This window comes from Lissotriton helveticus, chromosome 6, assembly GCF_964261635.1.
Source record: "Lissotriton helveticus chromosome 6, aLisHel1.1, whole genome shotgun sequence".
Taxonomy (NCBI): domain Eukaryota; kingdom Metazoa; phylum Chordata; class Amphibia; order Caudata; family Salamandridae; genus Lissotriton; species Lissotriton helveticus.
This window is the reverse complement of record NC_136067.1, coordinates 217,841,077-217,861,775: the sequence shown is the minus strand read 5'-3', so window position 1 is coordinate 217,861,775 and position 20,699 is coordinate 217,841,077.

Genomic DNA, 20,699 nt, shown 5'->3' with positions numbered 1-20,699 from the left:
CTTTTTTCTACAAACTGATGAGACTAAGAATGCAGGTACTGACTGAGTAAAATAAATTGCCTTTTGTTCACACGACTCTCGAGACACACTCTTGATTAGGGGAGAGCAAAGTTGTCATGTTCTATGGTTGTCAGAAACTAAATCCCTTCTTGTCTATCCAGGGAGGTTCAACTCCTCCTTGCCTATTCGAGAAGGTTTCTAGTGAACTCTGAGCTAGCTGGCAAACCCAAAACTTTAAGTCTAATATCGACAGTAGTAGACCTAGTTAACGTCTGGTCTAGGCCTATACTATTGAAGGTATTATTCCAATGCGCAGAGCCTATTGGGATAATAGGAACTACACTACACTTTGAATTGCCAATAGTGTTTTCTATACTGGTATAGAGATACATAGACGCTTGTTTTAGCCATCAGTATAGTTGTACATAGAAGTTCTTACTGGTCAACAGTGTCAAAGTTACTTTTGTACTCTTGGGTGAGTTGATTATGCCTCTTGGTCTCTATAATTTAGGCAATGTTCAAGAGAGGGTAATCCTAGTGCAGCCTGTGAATTTTTATTTTTAGCAAGTAGTTTAGTCAGTCCTGGGATTGTTGTCAGCTATTTTTTCCCACTCCTATAATAGATGATATATATGTTTCGGATCACATCAAGGGATGGTCGCGATTGGTTCAAGATGTTATTCCATGGAATATACTTAGACAGAGGATCTTTCTCTTGCATAGTTTTGTTTGAAGAGCTATGAACTCATGGGACACTTGCTGTATTTGTACCTAGATATTATTGTCTATTTGAACAAAATGGTTAAGATAGCCTCTTCCTTCCATTACTGATCCCTTGGGATTTCATCTTTCAAACTTGTGATGGATGTATGCAGCATAACGATTCACTAATGCTATTTTTGGAGGAGTTGTGCTTTTATATTCTGATTTCCAAGTGTTGTCTCTAGAACTGTCCATCTCAGGTCGTTAGGTGTGCAGAGAAGCGTGGCTCAGTGGTTAGAGGTGGCAGACCCGGAAGCTGAGATCAGCCGTGGACCAGGGTTCGATTCCCCGCCTTGGCGGGTCTCGGGCTCAAAAATTCCACGGACTCGACAATTCTCGCTCCGGTGCCTACTTGACTCACGGGGTCACACTCTGCGACTCTGGGCAATAGCTTGCTTAATCTCCACTACGGCCCCTCGCGGCGGGATGCCTGGCTTTCACCTTGTGAATACCCTGCCGGGGTATCTCACAGGGGAATACCAGGACGGGTTCCCTAAGCAAGCACCTTGAGAACCCTGGGTGATTCGTGCGCTATATAAATCGAAATACATTTACATTTACATTTTTCCAGGAAATGTACGGTGAGTTTAGTGGTTATACATTTGTATCGAATGGTGCTCCTGTGTTCACTGATGCATACTTTTACTAGTCTAGTGGTCATTCTGTTGTGTACCATTTTAGGACCCTATTGTAATTCTCCCATTTCATGCCCTCATATAGGTATAAATCGACATATCCTTATATAGGCATAGAAATCATAACCATATTTAGACATAGCTCATGCATTCCAAATACGGCAGGGCTACTTCTACTAGTTCCGAAAATCTACAACGATTTCTTGGAAAACTCGGCTTCAGCAGCTAGGGACTTCCCCTTGCTCGAGAACTGACTTGTCCAAGAACTCATGGAGTTTTCAAAGAACTGAGACTCTTCGATGACGTTATTATGTCCACCTTTACGTCAAACTCGGCACCTTTAAGGTATAAATATGCCCACACTTGCCTTAGCAAACATGCGGTGGTTTGGAGCAGTTCGACTATCTACTTGCCCGACGCGCCCTGCTACTGCAAGTGCCGAAGGAGGCCGACCCTCCAGCAGATGCACTGAGAGAGACGCTGTCTTTTCTCCTGCCGAGAAATCCAGCTCCAGTGTTTCCAAGCTATCCTTGCGGGTTGTTGGGAAATCGAGCCCTGATCCTGACCTTCTTCATTCCAAATCAAGGTACGGAGCTGATAAGACCCTAAGAGAAAACGTGGACAGATTCTTGGCGAAAGAATACTACATTTATGCTACACCTCACTTACTTCTTCCCTCATACTAAGCTTAGGTTAGGTACATCAGGGTAGGTGTATTTTAGAAGCACCAGTTGAGTACTTTTTAGCCTCTGGTTTTTATGTATGTATTTATCTATGGTTTAGGAACCACACAATGCTCTTACAGTATTATTTTATTCTACTCTTTTTACTGTATGCATTATATTTTGTAACCAGTCTTACCATTGTAGCATTTCATTTCTTATGCTTGAGAAAGAAGACTGTTCAATAAATCCTTTTATTGAAAATGCCTGTCTATCTATTTCTCTGCACCTCTGGTGAAACGAAGCATGCACGATTGACTGAGTGAAATATCTATCTATTGTTTCCACGACTCTGAAGATCAGTTTATTCATGGGGAAACAAAGTTGTCATGTTTATGCGGTTGTCAGAAACTAATCCCTTCTTGTGAACTCAAGAAAGTTTCTAGTGACCTCCGAGCAAGCTGGCACGCACAATTAAGTTAATTATATTCGATAGAGAACTAGTCGACATAAGTCCTCCGTCACATCTATAGGATATATTATTCCAATGCGCAGAGCCTATTGGGAATATAGGAACTACACTACATGGCGCCCAAAGTTTGGTAAGGCACTAATTTAACGTTAGATATTAGAGTAACTCAGTCGTGCTTTTCACAGAGACCCCTTTATCCCGTAAAAACTCCAATAGACGTCTGGAGTGGGTTAAAGGATAAAATATCCGCCATAACTAAGTAGGACGAAAAATCCTATGTATTAGTTTTTGGTTTTGTTCAACATTGAAGGATACAGTGTTCCAAAATATTGTGCACCTTATCTTTATTTTCTTGAAACTTGCTCTGCAAGACTTTCAACAAAATGTCATATAGCGACACCGAAAACCGTGGAGCTGCAGGAACTGCAGCCCAACCGGGTTTTGACACCACAGGGTTTAATGAAGACGACGTGGATGCTATAATCATCCCGGAAAATGTGCGGAAAGCCATAGCTATGAAGCTCATAGAAAATGGCCTATCAGCAAGAGGTGGTAGAGTCATATTTGTCATAGAGGCACATTAAGATCGGCAGACAGAGGTATTCTATTCATGGATTATCTTTCAACTCCTCCTTGCCTATTCGAGAAAGTTTCTAGTGAACTCTGAGCTAGCTGGCAAACCCAAAACTTTAAGTCTAATATCGACAGTAGTAGACCTAGTTAACGTCTGGTCTAGGCCTATACTATTGAAGGTATTATTCCAATGCGCAGAGCCTATTGGGATAATAGGAACTACACTACATGGCGCCCAACGCGTTTGGAAGGGCGATAAAACTAACGTAAGACATTTAGAGTAACTCAGTCGTGCTTTCTCACTCAGACCCCTTTTTTCCCATAATACTCCAAAGACGTCTGGAGTGGGTGAAAGGTAATATCCGCCAAACCTCGCAGGAGGAAACTCCTATGTATGGTACTTGGTTTAGTCAACGTTGAAGGATAAACCGTTCCAAAATATTGTGCATCTAATCTTTGTTTCCATAAGAAACCTGATCTGCAAACAAACAAAATAACCTTCTGTCGGTACAATGTCAGACAGTGAAGGAGAAAGAGAGGCAGTTAGATTAGCAGCTGAAATAGCAGCAGCTGATACTGCACTACAAGAAGCAGACCCGGATATAATACTCATCCCGGTCATTAAAAGGAAATCTATAACTTTAAAACTTATAGAAAATGGACTGACACCTAGAGCTGGTACAGTCATATTCGTAATTGAGGCACACGAATATCGGCAGACAGAGGTATACTATTCATGGATACATTTTCCAGCAGCAAATGCTGTAACAAAGTACTTCCACTATTACAAAGTAGAGGAACCTCCTGGAGAGTACACTCCTTTCGAGGAGGTGGAAGTACCACTTAAATTTCAAGAGCATTTGCTCTTATTTAATGGCGCCCTAAAACATAATAATCACATCACCAGGCTCGGTCCTTTAGGTAGACCAGGAGCAACGTGGCCGGTCCTAGCCGGATACACACCACATCCAGACATCAATGGGATGTCTGCAGCAGAGCTGTTAACACAGCTAAAACAATTAATAAAAATACATAGACAATTAGTCCAATATGTGATGCGGACTTCAACAATTCAGCCAGCAATTAAAATTCCACAGCTGACCCCTCACCAGGGGAACACAAATAAAATTACACCACAGAACATTCAATTATGCCTAGGTAAAGTACCAGCTAAACGGGAACAAATACCATTCTGGTTAGCACAAAAAATCACCCAAATAGAGGCTGTGTTTCCAGACACGACCCCGTTAGAAAAACACAGGATTCTGACTATCTGTCTTCCAATGGGAATCGCACCACACATTGAGGACTGTGACACTTGGGGTACAGTCTTTGCTTCCATTTACACAAAAACGCACGGTGTTCCATCCATTTCGGTAATACCAGATGTGCTAAAACAAATTCAAGACGAATATGGTTCAGAACCCGCTTTAACTCTTGGTATGAAATTACTAAAAGACTTCAAGCAGGTCTCGGCTATATTATTAGCCAACATAAAGGGAGAAGCAGCAAACGTGGCGATCCGCCAGAGGTTAAAAGAGACAGATATAGCAGACCAACCAGCTGAAATTGCCAGAATCATAGAAAAATCCTATGAGGAACTAGGTAGAGATAGTTTAGGTGGAATACCAGTAAAACCACAACTGATTGAAAGTCCTGAAAAAATATTTTTTAATAATAACTCAACATCACAAAAAAAGAGCTGGGATGGAAACAAACAATCCAATCCTAAAGAAAAGAAATTCCAGTCCAGAGGAAGGTCTCCTAGGCGAAGAGAAAAATCTCCAAACCAAAGACAAAGGTCACCCCAGAGTGACCCCTCTGGGAAAAGATATAACCTTAGAAATAGGGATAATATAAAGAAGTCTGATAGATATCAAGACATTGATACACGTCCCTCTCAATCTTTTCAGACTTCCTCGCAGAAATCGGAAAGAAGAGGACGATCAGAACAAAGAGAAGAGCACGCCAAGTCCAAAGACAAGGAACCTGCTCAGCTAAAAAAGAAATTACAATTTCCAAAAAAGAAGGTAGCCAGTATCAAGGTAGTTAACAATGCCGAGAATACTGAGGACACAACTGAAAAACGGAGAATGGGCTCAGACAATGCTAGACAGCGCAGCAGAAGTGAGCATAGCTCGCAAAGTCCTTATGAATCATCTGGAGACAGTGGACACGAATGAATATCTTCAAGTGGAAACTGCAGACACCAGAGTTAGCAAACCTCACAAAATATATGAAATAACATTACGTATAGAAGGGGATAAGACTAGAAAAATAAGGGGACTATTTTGGGATAATCTCTCCAAGGGCTATGACATCCTTCTAGCTGAAAAGGACTGGCCACCAGAATTTGTCAGGGAGTGCCCTCATGGCGAAGAAATAATTATGCCTGCCTTCTCAAATCATATCCCAATTCATAAAAAATACACACTTGCAAGAAAGTGGGCAGTAGCCCTAGCTCCTGCTTTATATAAAAATCACGTAGGATGGGATGAGGACTCTCCTCCTCACAAAATCCAGTTAAAATCACAACCTACTGCACAGAGGCAGTACCCAATTAAGCAAGAAGCTAAAAAACAGGTAAAAGAAATCCTAGATCAGCTAGAATACCAGGGGGTGATTGAAACTTGCACCTCACAAATGAACAACCCTTTGTTTCCGGTCTCCAAACCAGACAATTCATATCGTCTAGTTTTGGATTACCGACACCTTAACTCATGTTGCAAAACTTTTGCAGTGCAAAACTCGCATAGTGCTGCACTAATGAATAACATAGTGCGCAAAAAATACAAAACAACATTAGACATCTCTAATGGATTCTTTTATCAAAACATAGCACCAGAGAGCAGATATTTGTCTGCATTCTCAATAAATGGCACTCAAAAACAATTCTGTCGGTTAGCCCAGGGGTACAAGAACAGCCCAGGAGTATTCTCAGCGAGAGTAACAGAATTACTACAAACATATGACGACGAAGCATTATCGTATGTCGACGACATATACTTAACAGATGATGACTTGGAGACTCACTTGAAGAGAGGGAACACCATAATACTTGGGTTCGCAGCAGAGGGTTACAAATTCAACTTTAAAAAATCCAGAATTGCCCTTCTGACAGTCCTGTTCTTAGGATATGAATTATCAAGTGAAGGCAAAAGCCTGGCTGACAATTTCCTAGAGAAATGTGCCGTACTCCAAGCACCTAGAACACTAAAAAATCTACAGTCAATCCTAGGCTTCCTAAATTTTGGAAGAACATACATTGCAAATTACGCAGAAAGGGTCAAACCCCTTTATGATCTAATAAAACCGGATTTTAAAAGAACCAATTGGACTCAAATACACACAGAAATTCTGAGATCCTTACAAACAGACATGCTAATTAAAACAAAATTAGAAACACGTGATAACACACGCAATCTTGTGATTCGAGTCATCCCAGGAAGATGCGGATTCACATACCTGACCTCTAATGAGGGAGAAAAGGTACCAATTGCATTCAAATCACACTTGTACACAGAAGCTGAAAAGAAATTCAGCATTAAAGAAAAAATTGTTCATGCAGTTCAAACCACAATAGATAGAGAAAAAGATCAAGCTGACGGTAGACACATCACGGTCAGAACAGCAGAATCAGCCTTTGAGGCATTAACAACACCATGTAATTTACCAACAACAACATTGAATCCGGAATGGATACAATGGGTGAATTCAATCACAACGGACAAAGTATACTACTACTTTGATCCAGAACTAGAGGAACTAAAAAATCTAGAATATGAAAGAACATTCCCTCTGCCAATCGACATTCTGCCCTTACGACAATACTCTTGTGTAATCTATACAGACGGACATGCTCAACCTTCCGTTTGGGGAGAACAAGCATACAACCCAACATGTGAGATCACAAAAGAAGTGTGGCGCGGAGGTAAACTAAGACCTCTATTAACAAAAACACACTCAGTAGAAACTAATTCAGAACAACAGACTGAAATAATAGCATTGAAAATGGCGCTAGATAATGCGGATCGCGAATTCCCGACACTTATAGTGTCCGATTCATATCACTGCGTCAAATCATATAACAACGATTTGCAGACATGGATTCAAAACGGTTACAAAGATGACACAGATGCAACAACAAAGCAGAAACTGCTCTGGGAACAAATAGCTCTTTTACAAAAAGAACTACCAAAGACTCACATGACACACTCACTGAGTCATCAGCGTGATGGCGTTCACGTTGCAGGGAATTCATTGGCTGAAACAGCCACAGCGGTAGCAACTAAATCGGCTTCCGTAGCTCGAAAAAAGCGTACAGTGAAGTATATTGACGGTGAAACAGTGCTGGCGGTGGAAACGTCATCAAAAGGTGACTGCTCAGCGCTACCGATCAACTATCCACTCAATTATACATACATAATCGATGCAAACTCCGTCCCTTTTACTCGAATCCCTGGAGTGGGGGATAGAGTGATTCCAAACATGGACAGGAGAAACTTGTTAATCGCAGACGCACATATGGGCGAGGGTCTCAGACACCTCAAACTAAAAGATTCTCTGGAAGAATTACAATCAAGGTACTGGTGGCCAGGCATGAGCCTGCATCATACTATGTTTGTAAAAAACTGCCCAAACTGTAACAGGAATCGCAGTGGTGAGAGACACGGTGTAATACTGTGTCGTTTCACTCCAGAAAAACTCAACAGTAAAAAGCAAAGCGTCCGATTAACATATACAGGCTAGTTTCCACTTATAATGTAGATCACCAGCACTCGGCTGACGTCTGGACTGTTATACAAAGATTTGCGAGTCTAAATGGCATATACGCTAAGAGCATGCTACGTTCGACCATTGTTTTCACTCTAGCCCTCCAGCCTGAGGGAAACATGGCCAAATGAGCATAGCACAGCGGGAATCTTCTCACTTCCTTCCTGAGGGATACGGGATGGTGTAAAGAAAAAACCAAGGCATAAAGCAATCTATAACGGAAAGGATATTAGGTTCGGGAGCTGGGTGGGTCAAACATCTAATAAGTGTCCAACGTAGTCTAAATAACCTGCCAAGAAATTCTCTGAAGGGATTCAGTCCGTACAAATTATTATTTGGAACTAGGATGTTAATCTCTGACCTTGACAGTCAGACTTCAGTGGTAAAGGAAAAAAGCTTTGATATCAAAGATTGTTTGGCTATTTTACAGGACTTAAACGAAACAAGAAAAGACCTGAACAACATAAAGTTGAAACAGCAGCCAACAACCACTGAAGAACCACCACCTGTCCCAGCAAGACCTGTCTGGATTCCAAAAATCGGGGATCTAGTCAGAGAAAAGATCGCGGTAAAGAAGGAATTTGGGCCTTCTTACAGAAAAGCAGTTCCTGTCTTGTCTGTCAACGGAACAAGATCAGTTGTACTACCGCCGCTTGCTGGTAAAAAGGAGAACCGAGTTGTATCCATCGACCTGGTAAAACCACAATCATGTGGCCGATAACAAATAGTAGGCCAAGTGGACTCCCCATAAGTAGCAGAACATCAAGGTTTGCTACCAGTACAGAGGTACTAACAAAGAGGCTAATCACATTCGAAACGCCTACAGAAGAACAACAAGGACTATGCAACAATGCAATGGAACTTAGACCTCTGAAAACCCAAATAAAAACATTTAGCAGAGACACACCAACCTATAATGAAGTAACAAACGACTATGCAAGAAACAGTAATCCTGAAGCTATTGGAACAATTGACAGAACTGCATCCGGCTACTTCATAAACTTGGATGATTCCTCTGAAGGCTTCACTGAATCAAAAACACAGCCATCAACAAAAACCTTTAAAGATAAAGTTAAAGTACTTTTGAAACAACTGAAAGAAACATATCTAATTTCTCCATGGATCGAATTTTGGGTGGGTTTTGGTGCATTTATCCTCATACTTTGGCTCATCATGATACTTACTTTGGGACGCTTCATTGAGGGAAAGTATGCTAAAATGGACACAGCAAGTCAGAAAATCAACTTGATCCTCAAACCACACACATCTTCACACGTCGAGAAAAGAGAACTTTCTTCAGTCAACTTCACAGCCAATCCTATACCGGGTGGGGTAGCATGGGACAACACTGACTACGAAATCTATGGTCCGGTTGAAATCCTGAAATATCCACACCAAATTAAGATCTCATTGAGTGACTTTGTAAAACCAAGCTCATTTGCTGATGATTGGGACTTCGAAAGTATAAACAATATGATGTCTGACTTAGTGATGTCTGCTAAATTTACCAAACATGATTATTTGCAGGGTTCTACAAATTATGATAGTATGTACTGTTATAACCACTATGGTAACCATTTTCTACATAGATCTGCACAACCTAGAAATGTTTTAAATTATAATTAATGGGAACATTGTGCAACCCCTCCAAAAGGAAGCTCAAGAACCGTTTATGACAAATATTCATATTTTTCAGGTTTTAACATAAGTAATGCTGAAACATTTTATTTCAAATTGTCAAATAAGACATGAACGAAGACCATGATAACAAACACAAAATTGATCTATTCAGACTCATTCTTTGAACAAATGAATACCTTTGGTTTTGATTATTGGGACAAAAATGTTGAATTGAAAAGTGTTTGGGGCACAAAAGAATGGCAAGTACAGGGTATAGAATCTTTGTTTAGAGCCTGCATGATCCCAGAACAAATTATATTTTTAAATGACACTGTTCAACAAACTACCTGTCTTGGCTTAGCCAAAATCAAAGACTTAAATAAACCGTCTATTCCAAAACCAACAATGAACAACAATAGCTCTACAGATGAGGAGATAGACATAAACTATGTATTAAACCAAAACAGAACACATCCAGATTGGAAACAGTGGTTGATCTGGCCCACAGATACTAATAACTGTCAAGACAGATTCCTGAACAAAACACAGGGGTTCAAAATGACCAGGCCAGACCCTAGATATCCCCAAAGACATCACCCAGGGATAATAACCACCTACAGTGTGGGCAAATTATGCCTTCAATGGCTACAAACTTCCACACTGGCAGAAATTAAGCAACACCTAACTTTACTTACTGATGGTGCTGACTTGCGTGATTTCATTATGGGACCACGCAAACAGCGTCAAAAGCGTTTCATAGCAGCCTCTGTATATGCAGCATACAATGAGGCCTGGAAGGTTACTCAAATTGAGACAGCAGAAAGGATACGGGAAATTGACCGTATTAATTTGGAAAAATCACTTTCTGTAGTGGACAATGGGTTAATGACTCTGTCCTCCAGAATTTTTTCTTTGGACAGCATTGTGTCTTCAGCAATCGACATATTATCGCAAGACTTACTGTTATTACAACACGGTCAGTCCCAATTGCGTTCTATTGTACAGCTTGGCTGGACGTTACAAAATCTGCGTTCAGGCTATGTGCCTTGGCGTTTAATCAACACAACGTCACTTTTCAATATCTTTAACCTTACTGATAGACAAATCAGTATGGCCCAGAAGGGTGCTGATTATACAATCCTGAGCATTGAGAAACTTGAGAGATTACCAGTGACAATGTCAGAACGACCTGTCAGTGAATGGATAATACATGGGATAATTAATATTCCAATATCAACCTTCAGGTTTCAATACTGCCAAAAATATATACAGGCTGGCATGTACGAAAAGCTGGGAAAAGGGTACATTAAAACAACATGGAACTTGCCCTATTCACATGCATGTGTCAGTAATAAAGGACAGAAAGTGTTTCTTAGTGGCAATAATTGTGCAATGTCACTAAGCGGTACACTTCTGTGTAACGGAATTAGTTTGCATGGAGCCTGTGAAGGGAACTCAAATAACCTTTCATGTCACCAGCAAGGCGCACCTGCAACAGAGATTGAACTATTCTTTCAAAGACTCTATAATGGGAGTTACATTCTAATTGTAGACCGCAGATGCTGTAGTCTTATGCCCGGGACTCCTTATCTCGTAACTACGACTGCGAAGGTCAAGTGCTGTGGACACTCATTGTTCCCCAGCTCCTTTCCAGACAGGGAGGCAAGGGCATGGCCCAACTTGAAAATTACTTCTATTCGAATAGATACTTTAAGCAGAATGAAAACAGTGCTTCTTCAGACGCCGACAAGGCTCACGTCATCAAAAGAAACGTATGATCTCCAAGTCGCAAGGACGACTGCAGAGATACATTCATTGTTATCAACTAATTCCCCCATACATTTCGCAGAAATCCTGAATGAAATCTTAAATATTTCTGATACCAGTGGAGTCTCAAAGGTATTTAAGACAGTATTTTCGATGGCATTAACACCATTCAAAGCCATACTGGGTATTTTTCCAGATTTCATCCATTCGATTTTTGGCGGACTTCCCCTCATTTTGGGACTAATTGCAGGAATCCTATTCCTAGTCCTTATATTTCGTTATGGCAAACCATGTCACAGACAAAACACCTGCGACAAGGGAAGAAACAATCCTAGCCATTGGATACCGGGACCGGATATCAAAAATCCTGGGACTATCCCGGCTTAGAGACCTGAACATGACTTGGTTTCTATCCTTTCGACCAATGTGGCAACGATGTGTTTTACCTGTATTAAGGTGCCTGCTATGCGGAGAAGAATGCGTGTTAGACACCTGTCTGACGCTACAATCGGATGCGCCAATGGATGCAGAAACATTGTTGAGTCCAACAAAGGCTCATGCTTTGTGCTGCCCTCAACGGCTACCAATCCTGATGACGGCATTCGTGGAAGCTTCACCACTACGATTAAGGGGTAGTGAGGTTCAAGATGAAAGCAGCATCGATCAGGTACGACCTTCTGTCAGCAATCCAAATCAGAATGTCAATGGAGACAATCATGCGCACGAATGCATGGTTACACCTATTTCCGAGTTAGTGGAACTCTCCCAGGAAGCTGTTGACAACTTTTTCGAGAGTCTAAATGATATGATGTTCTCACCGGAACAGAAATAGAGACTTTTGAGCAAGCTCGTACACGGCGTTCCCTGAATTTGGCCTTCAACTTTAATAATACAGTCACATGAACAATTTTCCCTCCAGTTCACGGACAGCATATTTTTCAGCAGCCCCAAAATATTTTTGCATATTTTTCGGGACACTATCTTCTGCTTAAAGTAAGGACTATTCTTAGAGAACTAAAATTTCTAATTTTAGATAGTTTATAGACATTAGCTGCCCGCTGGTATGTTCATAAATATTTTATTCTGTGATGAAATGGTCTCGAACTTTTTTCTGTATTAAGAGCCATTTCATGTGTAAATTTTCATATACCAAATAGCAATAATGTATACAAATGCGTGATTACTTTAGCATTTTCCTACAGCTTGAGTGCATACTATACATATGACTGCATTTTTTCCGTATATTTGATAATTTCGAAATGCATTTATGTATTTTGGGGTGGTAAGGTATACAGGATACTCTACAGTATGTTTTACTATGCATAGATTAGTAAATATGTCCATAGTTAGCGTAGAGTGGGTGTGATGTATTCCTATAGGTTCTGTATCGATCCCCCTATTCCTGACCCTATTCTGGTTAGCAAACTAACAAGTTAACTAGCAGCCATCCCCTGAGGCAGAAAACCCCCATGATGCAGGAACCGTTATCTGATAAAGCCACACTACGGCACAGGAACGTGTTATCTGATTAGGTCATAACGCTTGCCATCTAATTAGACAAGCGATATTCCTCCAGCCCCTGATAAGGCATACGGAGTTCTCAAAACAAATCAAACCTATGACACCTTGGGAAAAACCCTGCGGCCATTGTTTTGATTTCACCGAGAACTTCAGCAAAAGAATATGCTAACGACCTGGTCGTATGACATCCTTATTGACGTATCTATGTCCATCCTTACGTCAATCTCGGCACCTTAAAGGTATAAATATTACCAATACTGCCCTATGCAAACACACGCGGTGGTGACGAGAACGGAGCAGCCAGACTTGCCGAAGCCCAGAGCAGACCCCGCTGGCGCAGCCCCGCCTTCCTGACGCGCTGAGAACGAGACGCTGCCTATTTCTCCTGCCGAGAAATCCAGCTCCGGCGCTTCCGGGTAGCCCTCGCAGGCAGCCTGGAATATAGAGACCAGAGACGAGAGATACCATCCCTCATCCATCCTAGATTCCAGGTACAGAACTGAATAACCCCTCACAGAGAATTCTTTAGTCAGTCACTTGGCAAAACAAACTTAACTTAAACTGTAACTTTCTATTCCCGCCCACGTATTAGGCTTAGGTCAGGTACGCGGGGTAGGCGTAGCTAGAAACACCAGTTGAGTACGATTAACCAAATGTATATGTGTATGTAATATATTTTATTCATTTTAAACCTTCATATGGCTTAGAAACCATATCAATGTTTTTACAGTATTATTTTATACTTCTGCTTTTAATGTATGCACTTTACTTAACCATAAGTATTGCAATAATATCGATCCATTTCTCTTGTATGAGAAAAGAGACTGATCAATAAATAACATCTTTTATTGAACACGCCCGTCTCTTCCTTTTCTCTACAAACTGATGAGACTAAGAATGCACGTACTGACTGAGTAAAATAAATTGCCTTTTGTTCACACGACTCTCGAGACACACTCTTGATTAGGGGAGAGCAAAGTTGTCATGTTCTATGGTTGTCAGAAACTAAATCCCTTCTTGTCTATCCAGGGAGGTTCAACTCCTCCTTGCCTATTCGAGAAAGTTTCTAGTGAACTCTGAGCTAGCTGGCAAACCCAAAACTTTAAGTCTAATATCGACAGTAGTAGACCTAGTTAACGTCTGGTCTAGGCCTATACTATTGAAGGTATTATTCCAATGCGCAGAGCCTATTGGGATAATAGGAACTACACTACACTTTGAATTGCCAATAGTGTTTTCTATACTGGTATAGAGATACATAGACGCTTGTTTTAGCCATCAGTATAGTTGTACATAGAAGTTCTTACTGGTCAACAGTGTCAAAGTTACTTTTGTACTCTTGGGTGAGTTGATTATGCCTCTTGGTCTCTATAATTTAGGCCATGTTCAAGAGAGGGTAATCCTAGTGCAGCCTGTGAATTTTTATTTTTAGCAAGTAGTTTAGTCAGTCCTGGGATTGTTGTGTCAGCTATTTTTTCCCACTCCTATAATAGATGATATATATGTTTCGGATCACATCAAGGGATGGTCGCGATTGGTTCAAGATGTTATTCCATGGAATATACTTAGACAGAGGATCTTTCTCTTGCATAGTTTTGTTTGAAGAGCTATGAACTCATGGGACACTTGCTGTATTTGTACCTAGATATTATTGTCTATTTGAACAAAATGGTTAAGATAGCCTCTTCCTTCCATTACTGATCCCTTGGGATTTCATCTTTCAAACTTGTGATGGATGTATGCAGCATAACGATTCACTAATGCTATTTTTGGAGGAGTTGTGCTTTTATATTCTGATTTCCAAGTGTTGTCTCTAGAACTGTCCATCTCAGGTCGTTAGGTGTGCAGAGAAGCGTGGCTCAGTGGTTAGAGGTGGCAGACCCGGAAGCTGAGATCAGCCGTGGACCAGGGTTCGATTCCCCGCCTCGGCGGGTCTCGGGCTCAAAAATTCCACGGACTCGACAATTCTCGCTCCGGTGCCTACTTGACTCACGGGGTCACACTCTGCGACTCTGGGCAATAGCTTGCTTAATCTCCACTACGGCCCCTCGCGGCGGGATGCCTGGCTTTCACCTTGTGAATACCCTGCCGGGGTATCTCACAGGGGAATACCAGGACGGGTTCCCTAAGCAAGCACCTTGAGAACCCTGGGTGATTCGTGCGCTATATAAATCGAAATACATTTACATTTACATTTTTCCAGGAAATGTACGGTGAGTTTAGTGGTTATACATTTGTATTGAATGGTGCTCCTGTGTTCACTGATGCATACTTTTACTAGTCTAGTGGTCATTCTGTTGTGTACCATTTTAGGACCCTATTGTAATTCTCCCATTTCATGCCCTCATATAGGTATAAATCGACATATCCTTATATAGGCATAGAAACCATAACCATATTTAGACATAGCTCATGCATTCCAAATACGGCAGGGCTACTTCTACTAGTTCCGAAAATCTACAACGATTTCTTGGAAAACTCGGCTTCAGCAGCTAGGGACTTCCCCTTGCTCGAGAACTGACTTGTCCAAGAACTCATGGAGTTTTCAAAGAACTGAGACTCTTCGATGACGTTATTATGTCCACCTTTACGTCAAACTCGGCACCTTTAAGGTATAAATATGCCCACACTTGCCCTAGCAAACATGCGGTGGTTTGGAGCAGTTCGACTATCTACTTGCCCGACGCGCCCTGCTACTGCAAGTGCCGAAGGAGGCCGACCCTCCAGCAGATGCACTGAGAGAGACGCTGTCTTTTCTCCTGCCGAGAAATCCAGCTCCAGTGTTTCCAAGCTATCCTTGCGGGTTGTTGGGAAATCGAGCCCTGATCCTGACCTTCTTCATTCCAAATCAAGGTACGGAGCTGATAAGACCCTAAGAGAAAACGTGGACAGATTCTTGGCGAAAGAATACTACATTTATGCTACACCTCACTTACTTCTTCCCTCGTACTAAGCTTAGGTTAGGTACATCAGGGTAGGTGTATTTTAGAAGCACCAGTTGAGTACTTTTTAGCCTCTGGTTTTTATGTATGTATTTATCTATGGTTTAGGAACCACACAATGCTCTTACAGTATTATTTTATTCTACTCTTTTTACTGTATGCATTATATTTTGTAACCAGTCTTACCATTGTAGCATTTCATTTCTTATGCTTGAGAAAGAAGACTGTTCAATAAATCCTTTTATTGAAAATGCCTGTCTATCTATTTCTCTGCACCTCTGGTGAAACGAAGCATGCACGATTGACTGAGTGAAATATCTATCTATTGTTTCCACGACTCTGAAGATCAGTTTATTCTTGGGGAAACAAAGTTGTCATGTTTATGCGGTTGTCAGAAACTAATCCATTCTTGTGAACTCAAGAAAGTTTCTAGTGACCTCCGAGCAAGCTGGCACGCACAATTAAGTTAATTATATTCGATAGAGAACTAGTCGACATAAGTCCTCCGTCACATCTATAGGATATATTATTCCAATGCGCAGAGCCTATTGGGAATATAGGAACTACACTACATGGCGCCCAAAGTTTGGTAAGGCACTAATTTAACGTCAGATATTAGAGTAACTCAGTCGTGCTTTTCACAGAGACCCCTTTATCCCGTAAAAACTCCAATAGACGTCTGGAGTGGGTTAAAGGATAAAATATCCGCCATAACTAAGTAGGACGAAAAATCCTATGTATTAGTTTTTGGTTTTGTTCAACATTGAAGGATACAGTGTTCCAAAATATTGTGCACCTTATCTTTATTTTCTTGAAACTTGCTCTGCAAGACTTTCAACAAAATGTCATATAGCGACACCGAAAACCGTGGAGCTGCAGGAACTGCAGCCCAACCGGGTTTTGACACCACAGGGTTTAATGAAGACGACGTGGATGCTATAATCATCCCGGAAAATGTGCGGAAAGCCATAGCTATGAAGCTCATAGAAAATGGCCTATCAGCAAGAGGTGGTAGAGTCATATTTGTCATAGAGGCACATTAAGATCGGCAGACAGAGGTATTCTATTCATGGATTATCTTTCAACTCCTCCTTGCCTATTCGAGAAAGTTTCTAGTGAACTCTGAGCTAGCTGGCAAACCCAAAACTTTAAGTCTAATATCGACAGTAGTAGACCTAGTTAACGTCTGGTCTAGGCCTATACTATTGAAGGTATTATTCCAATGCGCAGAGCCTATTGGGATAATAGGAACTACACTACATGGCGCCCAACGCGTTTGGAAGGGCGATAAAACTAACGTAAGACATTTAGAGTAACTCAGTCGTGCTTTCTCACTCAGACCCCTTTTTTCCCATAATACTCCAAAGACGTCTGGAGTGGGTGAAAGGTAATATCCGCCAAACCTCGCAGGAGGAAACTCCTATGTATGGTACTTGGTTTAGTCAACGTTGAAGGATAAACCGTTCCAAAATATTGTGCATCTAATCTTTGTTTCCATAAGAAACCTGATCTGCAAACAAACAAAATAACCTTCTGTCGGTACAATGTCAGACAGTGAAGGAGAAAGAGAGGCAGTTAGATTAGCAGCTGAAATAGCAGCAGCTGATACTGCACTACAAGAAGCAGACCCGGATATAATACTCATCCCGGTCATTAAAAGGAAATCTATAACTTTAAAACTTATAGAAAATGGACTGACACCTAGAGCTGGTACAGTCATATTCGTAATTGAGGCACACGAATATCGGCAGACAGAGGTATACTATTCATGGATACATTTTCCAGCAGCAAATGCTGTAACAAAGTACTTCCACTATTACAAAGTAGAGGAACCTCCTGGAGAGTACACTCCTTTCGAGGAGGTGGAAGTACCACTTAAATTTCAAGAGCATTTGCTCTTATTTAATGGCGCCCTAAAACATAATAATCACATCACCAGGCTCGGTCCTTTAGGTAGACCAGGAGCAACGTGGCCGGTCCTAGCCGGATACACACCACATCCAGACATCAATGGGATGTCTGCAGCAGAGCTGTTAACACAGCTAAAACAATTAATAAAAATACATAGACAATTAGTCCAATATGTGATGCGGACTTCAACAATTCAGCCAGCAATTAAAATTCCACAGCTGACCCCTCACCAGGGGAACACAAATAAAATTACACCACAGAACATTCAATTATGCCTAGGTAAAGTACCAGCTAAACGGGAACAAATACCATTCTGGTTAGCACAAAAAATCACCCAAATAGAGGCTGTGTTTCCAGACACGACCCCGTTAGAAAAACACAGGATTCTGACTATCTGTCTTCCAATGGGAATCGCACCACACATTGAGGACTGTGACACTTGGGGTACAGTCTTTGCTTCCATTTACACAAAAACGCACGGTGTTCCATCCATTTCGGTAATACCAGATGTGCTAAAACAAATTCAAGACGAATATGGTTCAGAACCCGCTTTAACTCTTGGTATGAAATTACTAAAAGACTTCAAGCAGGTCTCGGCTATATTATTAGCCAACATAAAGGGAGAAGCAGCAAACGTGGCGATCCGCCAGAGGTTAAAAGAGACAGATATAGCAGACCAACCAGCTGAAATTGCCAGAATCATAGAAAAATCCTATGAGGAACTAGGTAGAGATAGTTTAGGTGGAATACCAGTAAAACCACAACTGATTGAAAGTCCTGAAAAAATATTTTTTAATAATAACTCAACATCACAAAAAAAGAGCTGGGATGGAAACAAACAATCCAATCCTAAAGAAAAGAAATTCCAGTCCAGAGGAAGGTCTCCTAGGCGAAGAGAAAAATCTCCAAACCAAAGACAAAGGTCACCCCAGAGTGACCCCTCTGGGAAAAGATATAACCTTAGAAATAGGGATAATATAAAGAAGTCTGATAGATATCAAGACATTGATACACGTCCCTCTCAATCTTTTCAGACTTCCTCGCAGAAATCGGAAAGAAGAGGACGATCAGAACAAAGAGAAGAGCACGCCAAGTCCAAAGACAAGGAACCTGCTCAGCTAAAAAAGAAATTACAATTTCCAAAAAAGAAGGTAGCCAGTATCAAGGTAGTTAACAATGCCGAGAATACTGAGGACACAACTGAAAAACGGAGAATGGGCTCAGACAATGCTAGACAGCGCAGCAGAAGTGAGCATAGCTCGCAAAGTCCTTATGAATCATCTGGAGACAGTGGACACGAATGAATATCTTCAAGTGGAAACTGCAGACACCAGAGTTAGCAAACCTCACAAAATATATGAAATAACATTACGTATAGAAGGGGATAAGACTAGAAAAATAAGGGGACTATTTTGGGATAATCTCTCCAAGGGCTATGACATCCTTCTAGCTGAAAAGGACTGGCCACCAGAATTTGTCAGGGAGTGCCCTCATGGCGAAGAAATAATTATGCCTGCCTTCTCAAATCATATCCCAATTCATAAAAAATACACACTTGCAAGAAAGTGGGCAGTAGCCCTAGCTCCTGCTTTATATAAAAATCACGTAGGATGGGATGAGGACTCTCCTCCTCACAAAATCCAGTTAAAATCACAACCTACTGCACAGAGGCAGTACCCAATTAAGCAAGAAGCTAAAAAACAGGTAAAAGAAATCCTAGATCAGCTAGAATACCAGGGGGTGATTGAAACTTGCACCTCACAAATGAACAACCCTTTGTTTCCGGTCTCCAAACCAGACAATTCATATCGTCTAGTTTTGGATTACCGACACCTTAACTCATGTTGCAAAACTTTTGCAGTGCAAAACTCGCATAGTGCTGCACTAATGAATAACATAGTGCGCAAAAAATACAAAACAACATTAGACATCTCTAATGGATTCTTTTATCAAAACATAGCACCAGAGAGCAGATATTTGTCTGCATTCTCAATAAATGGCACTCAAAAACAATTCTGTCGGTTAGCCCAGGGGTACAAGAACAGCCCAGGAGTATTCTCAGCGAGAGTAACAGAATTACTACAAACATATGACGACGAAGCATTATCGTATGTCGACGACATATACTTAACAGATGATGACTTGGAGACTCACTTGAAGAGAGTGAACACCATAATACTTGGGTTCGCAGCAGAGGGTTACAAATTCAACTTTAAAAAATCCAGAATTGCCCATCTGACAGTCCTGTTCTTAGGATATGAATTATCAAGTGAAGGCAAAAGCCTGGCTGACAATTTCCTAGAGAAATGTGCCGTACTCCAAGCACCTAGAACACTAAAAAATCTACAGTCAATCCTAGGCTTCCTAAATTTTGGAAGAACATACATTGCAAATTACGCAGAAAGGGTCAAACCCCTTTATGATCTAATAAAACCGGATTTTAAAAGAACCAATTGGACTCAAATACACACAGAAATTCTGAGATCCTTACAAACAGACATGCTAATTAAAACAAAATTAGAAACACGTGATAACACACGCAATCTTGTGATTCGAGTCATCCCAGGAAGATGCGGATTCACATACCTGACCTCTAATGAGGGAGAAAAGGTACCAATTGCATTCAAATCACACTTGTACACAGAAGCTGAAAAGAAATTCAGCATTAAAGAAAAAATTGTTCATGCAGTTCAAACCACAATAGCTAGAGAAAAAGATCAAGCTGACGGTAGACACATCACGGTCAGAACAGCAGAATCAGCCTTTGAGGCATTAACAACACCATGTAATTTACCAACAACAACATTGAATCCGGAATGGATACAATGGGTGAATTCAATCACAACGGACAAAGTATACTACTACTTTGATCCAGAACTAGAGGAACTAAAAAATCTAGAATATGAAAGAACATTCCCTCTGCCAATCGACATTCTGCCCTTACGACAATACTCTTGTGTAATCTATACAGACGGACATGCTCAACCTTCCGTTTGGGGAGAACAAGCATACAACCCAACATGTGAGATCACAAAAGAAGTGTGGCGCGGAGGTAAACTAA